The sequence below is a fragment of the Talpa occidentalis genome, unplaced genomic scaffold (genome assembly GCF_014898055.3).
Source record: "Talpa occidentalis isolate TD23 unplaced genomic scaffold, MPIMG_talOcc4v2.1 talOcc4.4, whole genome shotgun sequence".
Lineage (NCBI taxonomy): Eukaryota > Metazoa > Chordata > Mammalia > Eulipotyphla > Talpidae > Talpa > Talpa occidentalis.
In genome coordinates, this window is record NW_023604295.1 from 74106792 (window position 1) to 74113681 (window position 6890).

At 36.1% G+C, this 6890-nt stretch overlaps 1 pseudogene; it reads left to right on the forward strand.

The window, feature by feature from the left end:
* The first annotated feature begins 6529 nt into the window (after positions 1-6529).
* On the forward strand, positions 6530-6630 carry LOC119258326 (U6 spliceosomal RNA; annotated as a pseudogene).
* The last annotated feature ends 260 nt before the right edge of the window (positions 6631-6890 follow it).

Here is a 6890-nt window from a genome sequence, read left to right on the forward strand (position 1 = left end):
CCTCATCATCTACACTGTTGTAGTTTGCTGTGCCATCTGCTCAAAATATACATTTTATAGGTTTATAATAATATCATCACCTAAATAGCCTGCCAAATTGCAAATATTGTTAAAATATACCAGAAAAATAGAAACACAGGCAGTGGTCTATGAATCCACAATCTTATACCTGTCTGCATTTAATTACTTTTTGTTGTGCTCAGGTGTAGAGTAATCTCAAGTGCAAACTTGTGGCTAGGAAATTTTTGCAATTATGGTTTTATTAGTTCAGTTTTATAGTTTTAACCACAAGAAGATGAAAGCCTTCATCTGAAAACAACCATCTTGACCAATTAAAAAGTGTTAATTACAGCATACATGATATCAGAGAAAATATTAGAAAATTTCAGGCTTAATTTTGGCCTTCTACAGAAATAGAATTGTTACAAGATTTGGTGTTTCAGCAGTTTTAATTCCTGTATGAACATTTTTCATTAAGAGAATCACATATAGAAAGTGAAAAAATGAACATGTCATTTGTTTAAAACATATCGTTCAAGTATGTACCCAAGCTGAAGTGTAATATTCACTCACAATATGTTAGAGTGACAAAATATTTTCAACCAAGGTTTCCCAGAAATACATATTCATTCTTTATTGCATTACTTCTTTTTCTTTCCTTGTCTTTAGCTATGGGGAGAATCTGAGCTTATCTAGATAAAAAGAGTTCCGCAACATATTTTGAAAAATTGTGCTTTCTGTATATTACTTATCTGTGTTCAATAATCTTAAGACTTGGATATAACCATAAACAAAAGAGTAGGATATATTTCCAACCCAGTGGAATCACACAAGTAAAACCTCAAGACAGCAAAGTGATAGTCTTCCTGCCAATAGAAGATCTTAATTGCTATAATTAAAAATAAGAGTCACTTTTATTAAAAACTGAACCCCCTGTTGTGCAAATCATTCTAGCAATGCTTTGCATAACACTCAGGAATTTATAATGCCTAAGGATAATTCAAAATGTAACTTTCCCTGACTATTTGCAACTGTAAATACATGGTTTGCCAGTGACAGTTACAAATCATCAAATTGAGATATTACTTAATAAGTTAAATTACAAAGTCCAACTAAGGAATAAGAAAAAGGAAAAATTTTAATATCACTGTATAATTATGTATATATATTTCAATTAGCTTTTATTTTGCTTCGATCTGAACAACAAAGCAATTTTAGCAGAAAAACCTTATAGGACTGTCATCCCCACAACTTTTACATTCAGTGGGAACCATGCCAACAGTTAAATGAATAACCAGCAGGATTCCCAAAACAAAGACAATAAAGTGATGAAGAAAGTCTCCTCTGTGACATGGAAACCATGTTGTCATGAAGGAAAGGGGAATAAAATGCTGCCTATGGGTTTCTGATATTCCTTAACTCTAAAATGTCTCTGCAATGGTGTATACATAACAAGGCAGCCTTGAAAAAAATTTGGTATTGACGGACAAAAATAAGTGGATATAAATTAAGGTAGTATTCCCCCACCTCCCTTTTGACTATATGTTCTTTATCTTAATTCTGGTGTGAGACATTGTTTTTGTTCAAAACTCTCCACCTACACTGTTTGGTTCTTTTCTATGGTACAAATTACAGCTTCTCTCTTATCTCTGTTCCATGATCTATGCTTTTCCATTTCCAAGTGACATAAGCTAATTACCCCCCAAATGACTAGGAGGAATCCTCCTTCATATTTTCATGAGAATGAGGCAGAACTTGTCAGGCCCTCTCGTCCTTGTTTTGCAATCTTCTTACTTCATATACTTAAGGATGCACCTGGGGGTGTGGATGAGGAGAAGATTCAGAGTCTGAAATCATGTGCTCTGAGAAGAGTGAACTGTTAAAGGTAAAAGTATCTAATCCCCTCCAAACCCTACATTTTCACTAGTTAGGAGAAGCTATGCTCATAAGGAATCACAAAAAGAATTTGATATCCCTGAAATAAGGGAGACCTGATTCTTGATTTCAAAGTGGGTATTTTCTCAATTGCATTCTGGAAATCCCCTCAAGTTGTAGCAGAGAGGAACAGGGTAAAGAAGTTGCAGAGGGGCCTGGCCTGGTGGCGCTGCGGTTGAGCGCTGTGTAGCGAAGCTGCCAGCAGCCTCTGCAGCATGGATTTGATCCCCGGCTGCAGGCAAAGGTCCCACATGGCGCACAGACCTCTTCAACCGCCTACTTCTCCCCTCAGCAGAGTACTTAGTCAGTCTGCTTACTCTGCTCTCCGCTCTGACTCTGGTGAATTCTCTCACCCTCCCGTGCTTCTGACTGTACCCAGTGCTTGTATAAATAAATAAATAAATAAATCTTAAAAAAAAAAAAAAAGTTGTAGAGCTAACTTGGTAGCTTTCCTAGCAGTTAAGGGATATATGTGAATTTAGAACATGGCTCGCATATATTACCTGTAGATGACAAAGATGGGAGAGTTGCTGTGAATTTTTTTTTCCTTGGTTGTTTTTAACTTAGTGCCAAATAAAAGAATGTCTTTCTCACACTAGGTTTTTTAAAACGATCTTAGAGGCTGATTGCTTCTACAGGAAGGAACACCATGGATAAAGGCGGGAAAAGTATTTGGATGTTCTTGGTAGCTGGTGAACAAAATAAGACAGTTTCCATGGAGCGGCCAAGGTTGGACCATTATAAGGCCATACAAGAGATGTAGCGGGTATTCTCTGAGGGAAATGTGTTAGCAATGGGATTGCAGTGAAGATATAAATCCATCCCAAGGAAAACACACACGGGCTAGCAGAGACTACTGCTTTGGTAGAGGCGATCAGATACAGAGAAAAGCAGCCAGTGTGAGACAGTGTGCCAACCCACACAGATGCCCAAGAACACAGGTACCGCTTCTCTTCCCTTCCCCTAACCACCATCCAATTGCAGAGGATTCAGGTCTCGAAAATAGAAAGATTGTCTTTATTAAAGCCAGACCAACTCAGACTTTCTATTATAAGCGAATAGAAAGAATTAAATCAGAACATGCCTTCTCTCCTCAAGCTCCTTTTGAACCATCAGTGGCTAATTTTTATATATAGTATGATCTTCTAAAAAGTATTAAATTAATTCTAACAATTTTCAAAGTTAATATGCATGTGTTTATTTGATGCCAGGTACTATATTAAATCATTTACATTCATTTTATCTTTATAATGAATAATCTATGTCCATTCTAGAACTTAGGTAACTGTGTGAAAGCAAAGTTATATTTGGTCCCAGGTGTGTGTGATTTGTTCATCTCTACTGACTCTCCATGATTTCCTGTTACTTTTAGGAGCAGATCCTGAATCTCTACAAGGGTTTAGAGAGCTCTTCATGTTCAGTGCTCTCCTTTCCTTTTGTGCTCAATACATGTTCCTTTTTTATTTTGTCATGTATTTTTAATTGTAAACATTTGGTCTAAGTATATAAAGTAAATCCAGGTACAGGATTTTTAAACATGTATGAAAGAAGAATACAGAATTCATGCAATGTAGGAAAAAATGATTTCTTTTCAATCTCAATGATCATGCCAGAGACTTTAGAGGTCAAAGCATGAGCAAAAATATTTGTATGCTTAAAGTCATCTGCACAGTTGAGAAAGGGACAAAGACAAAGTGTCATAGGAAACCATTAAGGATCATTAATTCTTTTTTGGATGAGATAATGAGATCCTCTTAGGAATTTAAATGAATATGCATGAAACATTTTAGGTTATGAAGGGAACATCATCTGTTTTGAAAAAGTTCTTCCTCAAAATATCACCAAGATTAGTACATCTTTTAATAATAAGAGGTTTCTAATTTTATATTCTAATTTTTAAGATTTAGTCTCGTTCTTTAGCATCAGGTACATTGCATATTTCAGTTGCATACGACCTTATTTTTGGTTCACGTTCAAATTTCTTTTGCTTCGTAGGAAAAAGGATTTCCATGTTTTAATATTAGTGTTTTTCAGATAATCTGAGCTATATATCCTCAAAAAAGAGTTCATAAGCAATTTTTTGAAATAACAAGCATGTATCTTACATACAGCTTTTATAGTTTCTTATTTTTTTTAATTGCTATTTACTTTTGTATCTTTAAAAACAATTCAACCAGGTAGAAATTTTCAAAGCATAGATAATTCAGGAATTATCTACGCTTAGTGAATATGTTTGGAGGCCTAACCTATGCCAGGTACTTTGGCATAAGGAGATGACAATCCAACGCAGCAGATGGACATTGATCACATAATTAGAGTACAAACTGGTGAGGATGGTAATGGGTCATGTGCAGAGAGCTATGGGCATACAAACCTCAGCTGGATGACTCTGCTGATATATTTAACACTTCTTTTTCTATGAATATAATAGTAATATAAAACATGCTACAGGTTTAGTGATTAACCAAATCAATTTGCTTTATTGCATTGAAACTTTCATTTAAAAATTTTTTTGTTGAAAAAATATGCAAGGAACTTGAAAATGAACAGTTGATTCAAGGTATTATCTTAAAAGACTGAGTGCTTTGGTCAGTTTGAGTAACTTCCATCCTAATATTTGACTTAATAAATAAAGACAGCATAAAAGCTTTCATTGCACCAAATGGTATGCTTTATCTAACAGATTTCAAATTACATTGTGTGTATAAAAGATAGTATCTATATTTAATCTAAATATTCACTTTAATAGAAGCTATGTTATTGCATCTCTATCTGAAAAAAAAGTTTAAGTTTTGACATGTCTCATGGTGTGATTTGTAAAAGGATAAACACAGTTGTATCATTTATTTCCTGTGGGGCAGCCTAAATACCGTATCTTAGTGCTTCGTTCCATTTGAACCTGCCAAAGATGTTATTTATAGTGTAAGGGTTGCCTGCAATTGTCAGGTCATTTAAATAGCTGAGGATAGCTGAGCCAAGACTGGTAATAGTCTGTCCGTTTTTCCTTTCTTCTGCTGTCTCCTCTAGCTGTTATGGTAGTTTTTATTTTTATTTGCTGTTCTTATATATTTTCGGAAACAGGATAAGTGGCTGGATGACTGTAGTGCTTCACAGGCATCTGGGGCTCCACTGTGTAAATTGACACTAGCCTCTTCTTTTGCCCATATTCAAATTTTGCCGAGGGAGAATGATGATAATGATTGGGGGTTGGAGTTGCAGAAGCAGTCAGACTGACAGCGAACCCAGACTCTAAAGCCTGTACATGCTTCAATCACTCCTTCATAATTTACTAACCAAATATAAATTCAAAAATAAAGTTAAGACTTTCAAGATGGTGACCTCACAGCAGTCTATCCTAAATGGATTGGTGTTTTCCTCGGAGCACAGGATCTTGTGTGACAACATTTGTTTATCACCCTGAGGTTCATCCTACAGACTGATGACAACTGGAAGGGATTACGGAGGTGACCCCATTACTGGTGCAGGAATCTCAAGAGAGAAAATTTAAAGGGTTAGGCTGGAATTGTCTTTTAATCCAGGGGACTGGAAACCACAACAGGAAAACAAAATTTGAATAAGAAGGTTTGTCCTTTGTGGGTCATAGACTGTCTCCAGAGAGCAGCAGTCACTTAGGGTGTCAAAGATCAAAGGAGAGAAGATCGATAATAGAAAGCTGAACTGTGATGTTGACATACTAATAGAGAGGGGGGCAGTCTCTGGAAGATATTTGACAACCAAATATAAACTTCAGTGGGAAGAATAGAGTTCCAACAGTTTCAGGCAGGAATGGGAAGGAATTGGGAGATCTAATCTAAAAATATTGGGGATGGCTTTGGAAGTATGTATGCCAGCAAGTAATAGTTTGAGGCTAAATTGGACCATTTTAGGATGCCATTTGAAACAAACAAAAAAAAAAAAAAAAGAAAAGGAAAGGAAAGAGTTAGGGATATCAAATTACTTTGGCCTGATTTAGTGATGCTAGAAATAAAGTGTTTTGTCAGTACTTAAACCAGTAACAATGTGTGATAGCCAGAAGAATGACCCCATGAGAGAGCTACACCCTGTGATTGCAGCAAGAGATATATTGCAGATGTGATTTAGGTTACAGATATTGACATCAGGAGATTTTTCTAAATTATCCAGATATGTCCACTTTAATCATAAGATTCCTTAAGAATAGAAAACCTTCTCTGGTTACAGTTGGCCAGAGAGATGACAAGAGGACTGGTCTTGCTGTTTCTGACTTGACAATGGGACAAGGTGACATACCAAGGGATGCAGGCGCCCTCAGAGGTCAAGGTAAGAGAATCTCCCCTAGAGTTTCCAACAAGGAGCACAGACTATTGACACCTGATTTTTGCCCTGTGAGACCATGTTGGATTTCTGCTCTACAGAGCTGTAAAATAATAAATGCCTTGTTCTAAGCCACTGCACTGTGGTCATCTGTTACAGCAGCTCTAGGAAATTGATATATGTGTATGCCTGAGAATAGTGAGCGCTCCCAGAATCAGGGGAAATTTGAGCTGATATGATCACTGAATATAACACCTTCATTTTGAGAGAAGAAACCCATTGTTTGAAGGAGAGAATTAGGTTGATTTGGCAGCACATACACTAAAATTGGAACAATACAGTGACGATTAGCATAGTCCCTGCACTAAAATAACATAAAAATTTGTATTGTTCCATATTTAAAAAAAATAAAATTAAAAAATAAATAAAGGAGTTGATTGATATACCAAAGGTCCTGCAGCCGGAACCTGGCAGTCAAATCCCTGCCCTTTCTACCATCCCACACATTTTATGATAAAGACGTTTATAGGCAGAAAGCAAAGATACAAGAAAATGATGCAGCATTTACAGTATCAAGAGAAAAGTTGTAAGAGACAGGGAGAGACTAAATAAAAATTAGGGGGAAGAAAAGAATCAAGAGTGAAGTAAATCTTTTTGGTTCA